Here is a 19,008-nt window from a genome sequence, read left to right as displayed (position 1 = left end):
TAGGTTACTACAAGGTATTGAGTATAGTTCCTGTGCTATACAGTAGATCCATGTTGATTATTTTGTATATAGTAGTGTGTATATTTTAACCCCAATCTCTTAATTTATTCCTCTAGGCCCTTTCCTCTTTGGTAACCATAAATTTGTTTTTTATGTCTGTGATCTATTTCTGTTTTGTATATAAGTTCATCTGTATCGTTGTTTTCGATTCCACATATAAACATGATATTCTTTTTATAAAAAAGAAATTATTATACAAATTATTGTGTAATGGGATTTTCTGTAACTTGTCATTGTTCAGTCGCTCAGTCGTGTCTTACTCTTTGCAACCCCATGGACTTCAGCACCCCAGGCTTCCCTGTCCCTCACCATCTCCTGGAACTTGCTCAAACTCATGTGACTTAGTGATGCCATCAAACCATCTCACCTTCTGTTGTTCCCTTCTCCTCCTGCCTTCAATCTTTCCCAGCATCAGGGTCTTTTCTAGTGAGTCAACTCTTTGTATCAGGTAGCCAAAGTATTGGAGCTTCAGCTTACATAGCTTTCTGTGTCAGTAAAAGCATATTCATGTTGTGATCTTTTTAATAGCAGCAGGATATTCTGTTATATGGATCATCATATATTTAATTCATCCATGATTCAACATTTAGATGATTTAACTTTTCACTATTATAAACAATGCCACAATAAATGTTTTGGATATAAATTGATTTGTATTTTTCTAATAGTTTTCTAGGATTAATTCCTACAAGTAGAATTGCTGGGTCTATTTTTGCAGGTTTTGTGGTACAAATTACCAAAGTGTACTTCACAAAAATGGTAGCAATTATTCTCTCACTGATCCTACATGAAGCTCATTTTCCTATTAAGCTCGCTGTAACTAAATATGATGAGGCTTATACTTTTTGGCCATCTGTTTAGCTGAGAAACTGTGGAACTTTTTAAAAAATTATTTTACTTATCTCTTTATAGCAAGGATGTATTTCCTCCTTTTTTAACTGAATGACTATATCTCATACTTTAAAATATATTCTAGTTTTTAATTTTGACATTGTTTTATTGCACCCTTTGGCAATATAGAAGTTTTCTTTTTTCATTCTTAAGTATCCTTAAATGTAATCCTATGCTTCATGGTTCTGCCTTTGTGTCATGCTGAAAGACCTTTATTTACCTACGGGTGGAAAATGATCCACCTATTCCACACTTTTTCTACTATTTACATAGTTTAAAATTTTACTTAAATTTTTAAGCACACCTGTTGTTTTTTTTTCATGGAAAGTTAAGGCAATGATTTAACTTTTTTCCCCCCAATTAGATAGCCAGTTGTCCCAACACCATTATTCCCTCTGTTCTGAAATGTTTGCTTTATGAAAATCTTTGACCCCAAACTGGTACAAACTGAGAAATGTAAGAAGCACATGTGGAACCAACTTGTCCCTGGCTGATGCTTACCCTTATGATATTAAACTTTTACATTCCAGAGCTGCGCTAAACACTAACCCCACTATAATGCCTACTTGTTTGCTGCTTGAGTTCTACCCTAGGAAGCTTGTGTGATTTTGAACATTCTATGCAGTCATTCTCTTCCCAAAGCAAACAGAAGGACTTGCCCAATTTTTCTTCTGAAAATCAAACACTTTTGCAATAAACCATCTGAAAATGAAAACTTACAAGAGAGACCTACGTGGTGTGTCTGCTCTAGGTTTGGGGGAAAAAAGTAATTAATTTTGTCTCTCTTCCAGGCCTTAGAGAAATTTCTTCTTTTGTACCAACTTGCAGAATACTTGTAGACAACTTGTAGACAACAAGCTGGCAGCATGTTTAAATGACACTGTTTCTGCTCTTGGCAGCCAGCAGTTAAGACTTGCTGCTAAGCGCCTTGAATCTGGTTTTAGGCTGAGAGCTACGATGGAATCTCCATTAGCTTGGGCCTGTGAATCTGACATGTGAGGAAAAGTCCTCTATGCTTGAATTTCAAGACTCTTATTCTTAGTCATGTCAACCACAAGGCTCCAGGGAAGAGGAGAGCCTTCCATCTGAACACTGTTTACAAACTTCTTTATTCTGTCACACTCTAAAATTATTCACCAAGAAAGTAGGTACTCATCAAATCTTTTTAGAAAATGTGAACTCATGATTACACCCTACTTTATATTACAGTTATTTTTGTATTTCACTTCCTTACTAAATTATATACTTCTTAGGGGGCACAGCCTTTGTCTTGTATGTATTTGTCTCCTCCTGGGGCACCTACTACAGAGCTGGGGATACAGAAAGGTGGTGTCCTTTAAAAAAAATTTTTTTTTACTGTAGTATAGTTGCTTTATGATGTTGTGTTAGTTTCTGCTGTGCCACCAAGTGAATCAGCCATGTGTGTACATATATCCCCTCCTTTCTGGACTTCCTTCCCATTTAGGTCACCACAGAGCACTGAGTAGGCTTCCTGGAGCCATCTAGTAGGTTCCCATTAGTAATCTATTTTATACATAGTGTTAATAGTTTATATTTGTCAATCCCAATCTTCTCATTCATCCTGTCCCTGTCCCCCCTTGCTATCATACACTTGTTCTCTGTGTCTCTGTTTCTGCTTTGTAAATAAGATCTTCTGAGGCAGTGTCCTTAATACAGGCTTTAGCTTCAGACAGGACAGACATAGCAGACTGTCTCCGTCATCAGTTAGATGTATGACCGTAGATAAGTTGCTTAAGCTCTTGGAGCCCTAGTTACTTATCTGCCAAACGAGGATCGTATTCTTTCTCTTCCCCCTTGCCTTCTCTTCCCTCTTTCCTCCTTTCACTTACTGAATGCACTTACTGAGCACTTCATGTCAGACACCAAGGGGATACAAGACAAGATAATAATGTAGGAATGGTCTTTGTTCTCCTGGAACTGTTTTAAGATTCAGAAGGATGACAAGAATGAGTATGGTGAGGAAATAAAATGTGAGATAGCTAGATAAGAGGTGGGTAGGACTGGAAAGGTGTTATTCACTAAATGAGTTCTAATTGAGAGAGGCTACAGGAATGTGATTGCCTTTATTTGATTTGCTTTTGGCTGCATTGAATCTTTATTGCTGTGCATGGGCTTTCTTTAACAGCGGTGAGCAGGGTCTGCTCTTCATTGCAGGGCACAGTCTTCTCACTACAGTGGCATCTCTTGTTCGGCATGTGGGCTCGAGGCACTCATGGACTCAGTAGTTGTGGCTCTCATGCTCAGGAGTTGTGGCGCACAGGCTCAGCTGCTCCATGGCGTGTGGGATCTTCCTGGACCAGGGATGGGGCCCATGCTCCCTGCAGTGCTAGGTGGATTCTTATCCACTGTACCATGAGAGAAGGCCATGATTCCTTTGAAAATGTCTGGTTGATTACCAATGGAAGAGAAAGAGAAAAAGAAAGAATGAGACAGGAGAGGACTGAAAAGGAAACAGGAGATGTGGATGCAAATGAAAAGAGAGAGTAGAAAAACAGGGGAGATGAAAAACAGGCTGGCGGGTTTAAGCTGGTGAGTTATCTGAGCTGTATGTAGGCTTATCATCAGGATATAAAAGTGTCACTAAATTGTAGCTGGAAATGTGGTTAGTAAACCTCCCAGTCCAGTACTCTCAACTCACTCATTGCTGGATCCTGTGAGCTGTCGTCCCTGTCCTTCTGGCTTAGAATTTCTAATAGAATATAAAGGGACAGGAAAACCAAGAATAACGCAGAGGTTAGGGGCTTGCATGACCAGAGTAATAATGACATCACTCATAGAAACAGAAAAGTGAGCCATGGAAATTAGGTCTCGAGTTTGGTTTAAAACCTAAGTTTCAGGTTTGAGCAGCTTGTCCAGGTGGAGTTAGAGGTTGGAATGTGATTTGGGGCAAAGGTCCCTTTAGAAACATGCATCTGAAAAATGCACTTTGCGGTCATGAAATCGGATAGTTCCTGAGGGAAGGAACAAAGACAAAGGTAAACCAAAGAGCAAATACTGAATTGGAGGGTTATCACTTGGGGGGTTACTAGGTTCTTTCAGGTCACAGGAGGAGGAAGGGCTACAATCAATGGAAACTGGAGTTGCTCATGAAATAAGAGCCAAAGGAGTATCATCATATCAGTGAATCCAAGAGAAGAAATTTCAAGAAAAGGATGGCAAGTGACCACTTGTGAAAAATGATAGTGTGGACGGAGTAAAGATGCTAAGGACAAGGGGAAGAGCCACTGGATATGAGGGTAAGAAGATCAGTGGTGATTTTTAGGAACCACTTGAGGGAGGTGGAAGAAATAGTGAGGGATAAATGAACAATCAAGAGTGAATGCACTGACTGGAGAGTCCTCCACGTGGGCATCGCCCGAGGGCTCATTAGAAACGCAGATTCGCTGGCCCTCACTGACTCAAAGTGTGCCTTCGAATGCAGATGCACTCTGGGTGATTTTCCTGCAAGCGGTGTTGGGGCAGCTGTAGGGTCTTTGTTCAGCGTGACTGGCAGGGAAAGAACGTTGACAGTAGTCTTGTGGTGACAGCACAGTGTCAGGAAGGGTCTCAGAACAGGGGAGATGGGTGCCAGTTTTAGTCCGAAAGGAAGGTATAGGAAGAGGGGAAGATGGTAAAGGAGAAAAGAGAGACTTCCCTGGTGGGCCCATGGTTAAGCATCTGTGAATCTGCCTTCCAGTGCAGGGGACGCAGGCTCGGTCCTTGACTGGGGAACTAAGAGCCCATGGAACCAGGGGTCAGAAGAGAGAAGCTCTTCCTCTGTAGGAAGGAAAAAGATGCCAGGGGTGGAGAGAGAGGGATGGTCCCAGAAAGTGGAGAAATGATAGTGGTTTTCTCATACCATGCATGGCCTTGAGGACAAGGGCTGGCCTCCATCATCTATTTGTGGACATCTGAGACACTGCTGCACCTTAGTAATGACTCCTGAAAGGAAAACAGGTAAGCAGGTTGAATCTCAGGAAAAGCAGAATTATTCACCAGTGCTGTGATCTCTAGGTCACTGCAAAGAGACTGGTACCCAACATTTTTGTTCCTTAGTCTTTTTAAAAAATGTGTTTCTTGTTAAATGGCTGTGTTACATCTTAAGGAATATTTAAAAATAATCTCTCTCCCACATGTGGTTTCCTGAAAATGGAGGGTCAAACTAAAATTAAATTTTCCTGCAGTTAATATGGATTTAGTATTCAAGCTTTGGGTTTGGGTCAGTAGTTATTTGCAAGTTTGTCTAACAAGTAAAACAAAAAGTGAATGAAAAGGGATACAGGCTGGCTATAAAAGAACTCTGAAGATTTATTTTCATGGAAAAATTAAAATTCTGTTTCTTTTGGTATTCCCAGATACTGCTGCTTAATGTTTGATTCCCAAAAGAAAACTACAAAAACCTTCCATTGTGTAAATGGTTACATCCTTTGAAAAAAATGTGCTCCAGAGAAGAAATAAGTCATAAGAATTTGTAAGGAGACACAGTCTTTCTTCCTTTGACCTTCTTTCCCTTATGTTCTTAAAATCAGTAGCAATTTTTGAACCAGAGCTTTTTAAAAAAGATCTTTGCAAGTTTCTTGCGCTTTCCCATTGGCCCATGCTTTGACAGGGGGAGGCTGAAGTGTGGAGGAGAGTTTGATTATGAGAACTGTGTGGGGAGTGGTGGGCAGGACAGGCTGATAAAGATGAAGGACAGTACCAAGAAAAGAAGGTTTGTACCCAGAGAGGATTTCTCCTATTTCACAGATTTTCTTTGGGTCACCCTAAAATGTTTCCTCTCAATTCATCTGCATTTAATATTCATGTTATGTGAGTGGCCTGCTAGTTATTTGCAAACTTGTCTTTAAAATAATTCTAATTGTTTACCCATGGTTTTCGTTTTTACTAACATGAAAGTTCAATATCCCAATACCCAACTTGGAGTTAAGATTGGGAATAAGCTCCCCCTCCCTAGTTTTTCTTTCTTCTTAACTGATTGTGAAATAAAGCAGAGATGTAATGTACTCTGTACACTAGGCGGGGTTTGAGAGTTTTTAATCCAGTGTAAACATAGCAAGTTAATTGAAATACATCCAGAATTTTAAATCATTTATCAAACAAACATGCTATATCTGACTCAGAGTCACAGTGGTCCCAGCTATTTTCATTTTATAACAAAACTAGTTTCATGCAATTTCACAGTAGAGATTATTTTTTAGTATTTTTTAAATTTTTAAAAATGTTATTGAAATATAGTTGATTTACAATGTTGTGTGAATTTCTGCTGTACAGCAATGATTCAGTTAGACATACACATGTTCTTTTCCATTGGAGTTTATCACAGGATACTGAATATAGTTCCCTGTCTATGCAGTAGGATCTTGTTGTTATCCCGACTTCGCTCTTTTCTTTCTTTTTCCACAGTGGAGATTATTACATAAATTGAAATTAAGAAATCTGAACTTGTTCTCACCTACTTGGCCTCAGTTTAAAATCTTGTAATATAGGCAGTGTGTGTGTGCTCAGTTGCTTCAGTCATGTCCGACTCTTTGTGACCCCAAGGACTGTAGCCTGCCAGGCTCCTCCCTCCTTGGGATTTTCCCGGCAAGAATGCTGGAGTGGGTTTGCCATGCCCTCCTCCAGGGGATCTTCCTGACCCAGGGATCGAACCTAAGTTTCCTGCATCTCCTGCATTGCAGGCAGATTCTTTACCGCTGAGCCACTGGGGAAGCCCAGTTTAGCAGAGAGTTGCAGAAACAAAATTCCAGCTAACGCATGTACGGATATGCGATAGTTGTGATGGGAGTGCCCTCTCTTCTCCTGGCTGTGAGGATGGGGGCCTGTCGTCGCTTCACAGAAGCGTCTGTCAGTGCTGTCTATCACCGCACATCTCTTCCTCAGTTTCAGTGATTGTACAGGCATCTCACCCAAGTGGAAAATTCCTGTGCCTGACATGTGCCAGCAGGTAGGTGGGGTTTCAGAGACCTGCAACTGCTTGTATTAAAATTCTGCTGAGAGAGAAACCCACGCATTGCACACCCCAGAATATTTTTTTTCTTTTGCTTCAAGAAAAGGACTAGTTGAAAGTTCGAACGTGTGTGAACTAGGGTAGCAGGGTTTTAACGAAGATCTGGTATTGCCAGTCACTGTGCAAGAGGACAGCCCAGCAGCACCTTCTCCCCTCGGCTGGAGGCAACTAAGTAAACACCCTCATCTCTGGAGTCCAGAGTCAGGGCCACCGGGCCTCATTAGTGGACTGACTTTACTGGGGTCTGGTGAGCAGACCCTCTCACCTCCAGAGCCATCAAGCCTCCAAATCACTGCTTGGAGGGAGGCTGGCAGCACTGGAGTTCTCTCTTATGGATTCTTGTCAAAGTTTGCAAACTCAGATTCTGCAAGGGACAGACAAGTGATGTAAGAGAGCAAGGCAGGCAGATGGAGAGCTGGAGAACCAGAAAGCTTTTTGTCCCATGCAAGGCCCCAGCATGGTTCAGAGAGGCCACCCCTCTCAGCTCGTCTCGTTGTTGTACAGGGAGGGGGCTCCGTGTTGTCAGATCTTTGGATGTGTCAAGAGAAGCCAGATATTTTTGTAAAATATATTCATCATAAACTATTGGCAACAAATTCAGAAGATATTTTGAGCAGTTTAGTAAGTGTTCAAAAACTTTTTACCTCTTTCAATTCTTTGCTCAAATATTACCTTCTCAATAAGGATTTCCCTGACCACCCTATTGTAAATGACATCCCCTACCCAACTCTGGCACTTCCTTATTCCCTTTCTCTGCTTTATCTTCCTCCATGGCACTTGCTACTATCCAATAAGGGCATAAACTTTTATCTGACTGCTCTCCTTCTGATGTCCATAATCAGGAACAGTGTTTGGCTCACAGAAGGTTCTCAAGATTATTACTGAGTAAATGCAGATCTGATACACAGAGACAGGACTAGGGTAAGGTGAGTGAGGCACCCAGGGTGTGAAATTGAAGACACTGAGCTCCAGTGACCACAGAAGTGAGAACCTCCTTAAATTTTTTTCTGTTAGATGCCATACTCTCCTTACCCTAGTTACTGTCATGGTTATGTAGTTGCTACAGTGGTCTCTGATATAATTCTGAAGACAGAGTGAGAAAGAGGGAAAGGGATTAGAGTGTTTAAAAATGAACATGCTACTGTTATTTTAAACAATATGACTCCAATGAATCTCTAATAAGTGCATCAACAGCACACGTGATATTGACCAAGAATGGTGCAGTGATCTGCTGTTAGGATGCAGATCGTCTGGGGATTAGGAACTTGAGTTTATGCCTTCATCTGCATTCTTACATAGAGAAATGTAAAAAACATGATGAGCTCATAGGAAAATTTTCCATCAACAAGGAGAGACAGGATTGGTTTCAGTTCCAAGCATAGGATGAACAGAGTTAAGAGTTCTTATTTACTGAAAACCACCAAAATGTGGAACAAATTGAAAAAAGAATCAACTTCTGTGGAAGAGGCATTACAATCCATTTTCAAATTGTAGTCAGAAGAAATTTGAGGGAATTCTTTGAGAGAATTCCCTAGAGGTCCAGTGGTTAGCACTCAGTGCTTTCACTGCTAGAGACCAGGTTCAATCCCTAATCAGGGCACTAAGATCCTACAAGCCATGTATTACAACAACAACAAAAAATTGAATGAAAGAAATTAAATATGAGAAAATTTCCAGGTATTGTAACAAGGGCCAGACAGCATTTTTAATATATAGTTTTCCTGGCTGAGAGGCATTCTACACTTATACTCTAACTTTATGTCCAGCTGACAATGAACCATAGTATGTAGGCATTATGTAATGGTGAATATTATAGGCTGTTAAATAAGAAATGCGGACTGAGATTCTGAAATAGAACATCTATCAGGTACCAAAAAGGATGATAAGACAGATCAAAATGGAAGTTGTTGAAATTTAATGAGAAACTATTGATTGCTCAAGCAGAGTTGCAGTGGGAGGGACCTACCAAGGGATCCCTCCAAGAATCCACAGTGATCCCTATGGGAGAATCAGCTTTAAGCATCTCCCATGCCAGATAACACAAAGCCCTTTAGAATGACACCAGTCAAGGAAGAACTTTCTACTCCTTTCCCTCTTCCCTCTAACCCCAAGGACCTACGAGCATTACTCAGCAGGGTGGTAGTAAGAAAAGGCCCACCACCTCTCTTGCTGGAACTCTGCCCTTGCTGGGAGAGGGAAAAGATCTAACACTAAATCAAAGAAAGAGTTCTTTGCATTGCATGGAATGGGGCATTCTCATTATTGCGTGGAGACTGTTCTGTGACGTAAAGTGACCTGAGATGGCCTGTTTCCCAAGAGTGAGCAGTAAAGTCATGGAACATGCTGGATTTCATTCAGGGGAAGGGAAACTGAACAAATTTTAAAGGGATGGTTGGAGTCAAAGCTCGAGTTTCCTTTTGATGACCTCTCATGAATGCACTTGTTCACTGCACGATACTGAGATTACAGCAGGCCCTGCAGTAGCTCTATGGCCATTCTCTGCCGTTATTGTTGAATTACCTAAAAAACATGCTCTTAGGAAGAATAACTAAGAATAGCTTAAAAAGAGTGAAAAGAAGATGATCAGGTATAGTCTTTAGGTGCACTTGTATGGCTGTGCAGTAACTGGGAATCATGTTTCTTAGTTCAGGATACTGTAACAGAATACAATCCACAAAGTGTATTAAGCAACAGACATTTATTTCTCACAGTTCTGGAGACTGGGAAATCCAAAATCAAGATATCTGGTGTCTGGTGCGGGATTCCTTCTGGTTTGCAGAATACCATCTACTAGTCATATCCTCATACAGCAGAGAGACCAGAGGGGAAGCAAATTCACTCACGTCGTGAACTTCCAGATGTTCAAGCTGGTTTTAGAAAAGGCAGAGAAACCAGACATCAAATTGCCAACATCCACTGGAAAATCGAAAAAGCAAGAGAGTTCCAGAAAAACATCTATTTCTGTTTTATTGACTATGCCAAAGCCTTTGACTGTGTGGATCACAATAAACTGTGAAAAATTCTGAAAGAGATGGGAATACCAGACCACATGACCTGCCTCTTGATAAACCTGTATTCAGGTCAGGAAGCAACAGTTAGAACTGGACATGGAACAACAGACTGGTTCCAAATAGGAAAAGGAGTACGTCAAGGCTGTATATTGTCACCCTGCTTATTTAACTTCTATACAGAGTACATCATGAGAAATGCTGGGCTGGAGGAAGCACAAGCTGGAATCAAGATTGCTGGAAGAAATATTAATAACCTCAGATATGCAGATGACATCACTCTTATGGCAGAAAGTGAAGAAGAACTAAAGAGCCTCTTGATGAAAGTGAAAGAGGAGAGTGAAAAAGTTGGCTTAAAGCTCAACATTCAGAAAACTAACACAAAGAACAAATATTAAAAGCAGCAAGGGAAAAACAACAAATAACACACAAGGGAATTCCCATAAGGATAACAGCTGATCTTTCAATAGAAACTCTTCAAGCCAGGAGGGAATGGAAAGACATACTTAAAATGATGAAAGAAAATAACCTACAGCCCAGATTATTGTACCCAGCAAGGATCTCATTCAAGTATGAAGGAGAAATCAAAAGCTTTTCAGACAAGCAAAAGCTGAGAGAATTCTGCACCACCAAACCAGCTCTCCAACAAATACTAAAGGATATTCTCTAGACAGGAAACACAAAAATGGTGTATAAACTCGAACCCAAAACAATAAAGTAAATGGCAACGGGATCATACTTATTAGTAATTACCTTAAACGTAAATGGGTTGAATGCCCCAACCAAAAGACAAAGACTGGCTGAATGGATACAAAAACAAGACCCCTACATATGTTGTCTACAAGAGACCCACCTCAAAACAGGGGACACATACAGACTGAAAGTGAAGGGCTGGAAAAAGATTTTCCATGCAAATAGGGACCAAAAGAAAGCAGGAGTCACAATACTCGTATCAGATAAATTAGACTTTAAAACAAAGGCTGTGAAAAGAGACAAAGAAGGTCACTACATAATGATCAAAGGATCAATCCAAGAAGAAGATATAACAATTATAAATATATAAAAAAAAAAAAGAACATTGGACATGACTGGAGGTATTAAATATCTGTTGAATAAAATAAGGAAATCCTTTATAAAATTATGTTTTCAGAATACTTGATGATAATTAGTGATTTTTTTTTAATTTATAAGAATCTGGTGTTTATATGAGCCTTCCAGATGGATAAAATATCACTGTATTAATGACTATCTCATTAAAATTATGTAATTTTCACTTTTGCCATATTGTATCCATCATGTGTTTTTTAAAGAAGTTAATGAGGGTCTTTGAAGGAACATGATCCTATAATTATTATGGATAGTTAAGGTTTCATTTGGAATGTACTAGTAATTATTTCAAGAGAAAATATTAGTTACTAAACTATATAAGAGTTTTAAAACTATTTTCAAATAGTATTTTGAAAACTCTCTTTGCTCCTGCTGCTGCTAAGTCGCTTCAGTCATGTCCGACTCTGTGCGACCCCATAGACGGCGGCCCACCAGGCCCTGCTGTCCCTGGGATTCTCCAGGCAAGAACACTGGAGTCGGTTGCCATTTCCTCCTCCAACACATGAAAGTGAAACGTGAAAGTGAAGTCACTCAGTCGTGTCTGACTCTTAGCGACCCCATGAACTGCAGCCTACCAGGCTCCTCCGTCCATGGGTTTTCCAGGCAAGAGTACTGGAATGGGTTGCCATTGCCTTCTCCGAAACTCTCTTTAGATATTCTCAAATTTATCAATTCAAGAATATCTGCTGGTTTAAAATTATGTTCTAATGACTGTGAAAGTAAGAGAGTAAATACAACATTTATTGTATTGTTCCAATGACTTTGATTATTGGTTAAAAAAAAAAATGTAGGTAGACTTTGTTGGCCAGAAACTTGTTCTCAAATTCTAATTCTTTTATTTTTTTTTCTTTTATTCTAAAATGAAGGAGTTTGGTTAAGTTATTTGACGTTTTTTTGAACCCACCCACACTATCAACTTCAAAAAAAAAAAAAAAAGAAAACTAAGATCATGGCATCCGGTCCCATCACTTCATGGGAAATAGATGGGGAAACAGTGGAAACAGTGTCGGACTTTATTTTTGGGGGCTCCAAAATCACTGCAGATGGTGATTGCAGCCATGAAATTAAAAGACGCTTACTCCTTGGAAGGAAAGTTATGACCAACCTAGATAGCATATTCAAAAGCAGAGACATTACTTTGCCAACAAAGGTCTGTCTAGTCAAAGCTATGGTTTTTCCAGTAATCATGTATGGATGTGAGAGTTGGACTATAAAGAAAGCTTAGCACCGAAGAATTGATGCTTTTGAACTGTGATGTTGGAGAAGACTCTTGAGAGTCCCTTGGACTGCAAGGAGATCCAACCAGTCCATCCTAAAGGACATTAGTCCTGGGTGTTCATTGGAAGGACTGATGTTGAAGCTGACACTCCAACAGTTTTGAGTTTTGGCCACCTGATGCAAAGAGCTGACTCATTGGAAAAGACCCTGATGCTGGGAAAGATTGGGGGCAGGAGGAGAAGAGGATGACAGAGGATGAGATGGTTGGATGGCATTACCGACTTAATGGACATGGGTTTGGGTGGACTCTGGGAGTTGGTGATGGACAGGGAGGCCTGCTGTGCTGCAGTTCATGGGGTCGCAAAGAGTTGGACACAACTGAGCAACTGAACTGAACTCCTCTTAAAAACTCTCTAGTCCCATCTATGATTCCACCCTCATGACCTCATTGCCTCCGGAAGTCCTCATCTCCAAATACCATTAAACTGGGGATTAGGGTTTCAACACATGAGTTTTGGGGGCACATAAACATTCAGTCTCGGAGAAGGCAATGGCAAGCCATTCCAGTACTCTTGCCTAGAAAATCCCATGGACGGAGGAGCCTGGTAGGTTGCAGTCCATGGGGTCGCGAAGAGTCAGACACGACTGAACGACTTCACTTTAACTTTTCACTTTCACACATTGGAGAATGAAATGGCAACCCACTCCAGTGTTCTTGCCTGGACAATCCCAGGGACAGGGAAGCCTGTTGGGCTGCCATCTATGGGGTCACACAGAGTCGGACACGACTGAAGCGACTTAGCAAACATTCAGTCTATTGTAATAAATGAAGGAGCTCAGAGTAGAGGTCTTGGAGGGAAGAATGAAGCCAGCTAGACATGGGAGCTTGGTGGTGGGGTCCTCTCCTTAAGAATTCACTCCTCACCAGTTACAAAAGATGAGAGTCTCCCTTGTAAAATAGAATCCATCACTCTTGGTTCATACCTTTGAATTCAGGTGTTGTAAAGTGAGATTTTGAAGCACAATTAACAAAGTCTAGAAAGTAAGATAATAAGTAATATATTGCTGGGTAAAATAAGGAAGTGGAAGGAATAGAATTTTGGAAGACAGAGTCAGATCCGCCTCTTAGGGCTCTGTGCTTCTTAGTTTCCTCATCGGTAAAAAGTATGGACATTAATACTGTTTTTAGGATTGTTGGGTGGATTAAATGAGAACATATATGTAAATAAATTGTCTTATACTATGTTGGTTCACAGCCAGCATCCAACAAATAAGAAATATTATTATTAAATGCTAGAAGACTCACCATCTACATTGGGAAAAATTATTTCTATCACTTATATATTACTTACCTCTGTTGTCATCATCATTATGCAATGGCAGGCTTATGAACATTCTTGCAAAAAGCTTATATTGGAACAAATGTGTTTACTTCATGTAATTTGCTTTCCTTACATGAGTAATACAAAATACCTGTATAATAGTCAAGGAAAGCCCCCCAAATGTACTCTCCTAGAAAATTAGCTCTTTTCAATTTTATTTCACACACTAAAAAAAATATTTGAAGTGTTTCAGTAATAACTTTAGCAGTCCTTAAGAAGATTGAAGTGAAGTGAAGTGAAAGCCATTCAGTTGTGTCCGACTCTCTGTGACCCCAAGGACTGTACAGTCCATGGAATTCTCCAGGCCAGAATACTGGAATGGATAGCCTATCCCTTCCCCAGCAGATCTTCCCAACCCAGGGATCGAACCCAGATCTCCCACATTGCAGGTGGATTCTTTACCAGCTGAGCTACCAGGGAAGCCCTTTAAGAAGATTAGGAGAGCTGTTCTAAAATGATTGATTTTTATGTCTTTAAAAGGGAAACGCCTAGTTTATTTTTGGAGAGTGGAAACCTACCCTAATGCAGCTAATGTAATAACTTCTAATGCAAACAGTCTTGTGACTTTGTTTTGTCTCATGCCATCTCAGTAAATATTTGTGAGCCCTGGCAAACTAAATTGTGCTGATTTCCCAGAGTCCCAGGAGATAATGGGAGACTTTTTTTTTTTTTTTTAATGAATGTCTACAGTTTTCAGGAGTTTCAATAAAATATAACATAAGTTGTGGGTAATATAAAACAGCTATCCTCAACCCATGTACCAGTAGGTTAGCAGCATTGCATGGTATCAGCCAATAAGAACGGACGTTCAGATTCTGGCCCCCTCTTAACCAGGGTAATGTTATGATCTTGATAGAGGTTACATAAATTGTTATAGGTAGATATGTGAGGACTGACATTAGGCTGTTCGTGTACGTACCCCATGAATACATAAGTCCCTTATTATCAATAAGCCATCCCTTTGTGAACCTGCATTGTTCTGGGAACTCTTCTCCTGTAAAGCTCAGGTTCTGGGTCCCTCAGTGAAGAACTAGTGCCTTTGTGAGCCCAGAGTGGGGAATCCTTTGAGAATGCAAGAGCAGGACATACAGTTTTTGCAATTTTACTTTCTATTACCCAATTTGTATTTTGATTTTAGTGGTAGTTACATGTGTATCTGCACATTTGTCAAAACTCACTGAATTTCTAAAGATATGTGCTTTGTTATATTTATAAGGACCTCCCAGGAGGCTCAGTGGTAAAGAATCTGTGTGCCGATGCAGGAGATGCAGGTTTGGTCCCTGGGTCAGGAAAATCCCCTGGAGAAGGGAATGGCAACCCACTCAAGCATTCTTGCCTGGGAAATTCCATGCATAAAGGAGCCTGGCTGGCTACAGTCCATGGGGTTGCAGAGAGTCGGACAAGGCTTTGTGACTAACAACAATACCCTAATAACATTGATTAAAAGTAATTATACTGCAATTAGATTATTGAAAAGTAATAATTGACATAAAAAAACCCTTCAGTGGCTCCCATTGGACTATGAGATTAAATTCACACTGCTGAAGATATTTAAAGCTCTCTGTTACATGGTTGAAGATCCCTTGGAGGAGGGGGTGGCAACCCACTCCAGTATTCTTGCCTGGAGAATCCTATGGACAGAGGAGCCTGGCAAGCTAGGGGTCACACAGAGTCAGACATGACTGAAGTGACTGTATGTTATATATGCATGTATGTTGTATGGTTGCAAGCTACCTGCAGCAAAGGTTTTTAATCTATTTGGTGTCATGGCCACTTTTGATGGTCTGGTGAAAACTATGGGCTCCTTCTCAGAATAATGTTTTAAAACGTGTAAATAAAACATGTAAGAGTATAAAGGAAACCAATTAGATGGAATTTATATCAAAATATGTATCAGATTTTTTGTATAGTAGGATATGTACTTCTTTATTAACTCATTAAATGACTAGAGCTGGCTTAAGTCTCATAACTAATGTAATGTCAAAGTATTGAACATAGACAGTAGTTTAAGATTGATATGCGAAATCTGCAACAACTATTGATATGTGGAATCATCTGTGAGTTTTATTGGTAACAAAATCACACATACTGCTCATACGATTGTGATTTGTTTTTCATTCAAATACAAAAGGGAAAGAAATGCTAAATTTCAGCTAGAAGTTAGTGAAAATACATGTGCATTTTTCCCCCCATCAAATTCCACCTTTTCCGTACACCACTCCCCAGACTCTCTCTCTGCCTTAATTCCAGGTGACGATCCCCTGCCTGTCCCCTTGTTCCCCAACAAGCTCTCAGACACTCTCTGCTTTAGTAAACAGGGCTCTTCCCCTCCTAAAACCTATAGGGACAGCAGCTGACAAGAGTATGTGAATGCGAAGTCAGACAGTGGAGAAGGATGAGGGATGTACAGTCCAGGTCCTTCCTCAGGGCATTCGAATACAGCATTTGGTTTTGGGGGAAAAAAACACAATAATGTACCAGCCAGGGGAAGATTAGTGCAGAGCTGGCCAGTGTGCAACCACTGCTTAATCAGGCGGAATGAACTGCCTGTTCTCCTCTGCCTGCGCTCCCACCGCATCTCCAGGGAGCTTCACTTGCGTAGAAAGTCCTTCCCTGCTAATCTCTATCAATCAAAATACAGCTAGTTCAGAGGCTGGCATTTCCTGCTTCCCCTAGCTGGCATCATCTGACCTCTTTCTCTCCTCCCAGAACACTTGGTTCAAATTTTTTTTTTTTCAAACAGAGGTCCCATCTGACCTTGTATTGTGGTGATTGATGTCCGCGTCCATCTTCCGTCGTCCATCCTGAGCTTGAGGGCAGCATGCCCCGCTGTGTCTGAATCTCTCAGTACCTGTGCTCTGGTGCACACAAGGCCATGGGGACACAGTGGGTCAGACTGACTGTGCTGGGCCGGCCTCTGCCTCCCCGCCTCTCTGCCTCACGTCTTTGTGTCTTTTACTGATGGATTCTAATGCTTCCACTGCTAGAAACAAAGCCCTGAAAAACTTCTCTTTCATGGAAGGGCTTACCATAGAGCCACAAAACTCCCAGCCAGAAAAGTAACTGATGTCCTTTAAAGCCTTCCTCCAGAAATTCACTCATTCATTCATGTCCTCTCTCATTCTCCTTAAAGGCCAGGTGAGAGCTTACTGTCTGAAATACATCAGGTGGGGACTGGCAGGATATACATATGTGACGCATGTTTGTGAAACTGTTTCTTAGTAGCCTAGAGACAAGGAGATTAATGCCTCTTCACGAAAGGCACACATTCCTCCTCAAATGAGGTGGAGCTGTCAAAGCAGCATCCTATTATTTATATTTTATTTTTAAATTGAAGAAGTGAAGTGAAATGAAAGTCACTCAGTCATGTCTGATTCTTTGTGTGTGTGTGTGAGTGTGTGAAGTCGCTCAGTTGTGTCCAACTCTTTGCGACCTCGTGGACTGTAGCCCGCCAGGCTCCTCTCTCCATGGGATTCTCCAGGCCAGAATACTGGGATGGGTAGCCTTTCCCTTCTCCAGGGGATCTTCCCAACCCAGGGATTGAACCCAGGTCTCCCACATTGCAGGTGGATTCTTTACCAGCTGAGCCACAAGGGAAGACCAAGAATACTGGAGTGGGTAGCCTATCCCTTCTCCAGCAGATCTTCCTGACCCAGGGATCAAACCAGGGTCTCCTGCATTGCAGGTGGACTCTTTACCAACTGAGCAATCAGGGAAGCCTCTTTAAATTGAAGTATAGTTATTTTACAATGTCATATTAATTTCAAGTGTACAGTAAAGTGGTTCAGTTATATGTATATATATTCTTTTTCAGATTATTTTCCATTATAGGTTATTACAAGATAACGAATATAGTTCCTTGTGCTATGCAGTAGGTCCTCCTTGTTTACCTATATTATGTATAAATACATCCTTTAAATACATGTAAATATGTTAGGGCTTCCCTGGGGGCTCAGACAGTAAAGAGTCTGCCTGCAGTACAGGGAATCCAGGATCAATCCCTGGGTCAGGAAGATCTCCCAGAGAAACGAATGGCTACTCACTCTAGTATTCTTGCCTGGAAAATTCCAAGAACAGAGAAGCCTGGGGCTACAGTCCATGGGGTCCCAAAGAGTTGGACACAACTGAATGATTTTGAACTGTGGTGTTGGAGAAGACTCTTGAGAGTCCTTTGGACTGCAAGGACATCCAACCAGCCCATTCTGAAGGAGATCAGCCCTGGGATTTCTTTGGAAGGAATGATGCTAAAGTTGAAACTCCAATACTTTGGCCACCTCATGTGAAGAGTTGACTCATTGGAAAAGACTCTGATGCTGGGAGGGGTTGGGGGCAGGAGGAGAAGGGGACGGCAGCGGATGAGATGGCTGGATGGCATCACTGACTCGAAGGACGTGAGTCTGAGTGAACTCTGGGAGTTGGTGATGGACAGGGAGGCCTGGTGTGCTGCGATTCATGGGGTCTCGAAGAGTTGGACACGACTGAGCGACTGAACTGAACTGAACTGAATTGAATGACTAACATACAAACACAAGCATGTTAACCCCAAACTCCTAATTTGTCTTTCTCCTCACCCTGCTATCCTCTTTGGAAACCATAAGATTGTTTTCTGTGTCTGTGAATCTATTTCTGTTTTGTAAATAAGTTCATTTGGATCGTTTTTTAGATTCCACCAGTAAGTGGTATCGTATATTTGTCTTTCTCTGTGTGCCTTCCCTTAATGTGATTTCATTCTTTCACATGGCTGAGTAATATTCCATTGTGTATGTGTACCGCAAGTAGCATCCTATTAATTTGGTCGGTCAGCAGTACCCAAGGCCCCACAGAATATCCATAGTTATGGTCTCTGTGAAGCTACATTTAAAAACATGAAAAACAATAAAATATGAGTTTGTATCCTGGCTTTGAAAATTATTTGCAGTGTGACCTTGAGCAAACTATTGAAGATATTTAAGCCTCAGTTTTGTCATCTATAAATATGGATGGTAAAAACATCTACCTCTTAGGGTTGTTTGATGGCAAAATGAATTAATACATGGGCAACACTTACACCAGTGCCTGGCGCATGATAAGTGCTCCATGAATCCCACAAGTGTTCACCAAAACAAAGCACCTCCCATGTATCTATTTTTTATTAAGCACTTGCTATGGGCTAAGCACTGGGTTAGGCATTAGGGATTTAAATATAAATAAAACATTACTTTATCTTCAAGGAACTCATAGCATAATGTAAGGTTTTTCAACCTGTAGACTGGAGATTCCTTAGGAAACCTTTTTCTGAGAATCTATTTGTTCATCTGACTGAGTAAATAATCTGCCTTAGATATATATGCTTTAT

General features: G+C 40.8%; 1 long non-coding RNA gene across 1 annotated transcript; it reads right to left on the bottom strand.

The window, feature by feature from the left end:
- Positions 1–3,020: 3,020 nt before the first annotated feature.
- LOC104973018 (uncharacterized) lies at positions 3,021–16,887 on the bottom strand. Its single transcript, XR_809044.4, has 3 exons — positions 16,431–16,887; positions 4,811–4,893; positions 3,021–3,356 (listed from the first exon to the last, which is right to left on the bottom strand). It is a non-coding gene; the product is annotated as an uncharacterized lncRNA (long non-coding RNA).
- Positions 16,888–19,008: the final 2,121 nt, after the last annotated feature.

Source organism: Bos taurus, chromosome 10 (genome assembly GCF_002263795.3).
Source record: "Bos taurus isolate L1 Dominette 01449 registration number 42190680 breed Hereford chromosome 10, ARS-UCD2.0, whole genome shotgun sequence".
Taxonomy (NCBI): Eukaryota; Metazoa; Chordata; class Mammalia; order Artiodactyla; family Bovidae; genus Bos; species Bos taurus.
Note: the sequence above shows the minus strand (reverse complement) of the source record. Positions and strands in the feature narration are given on the sequence as shown.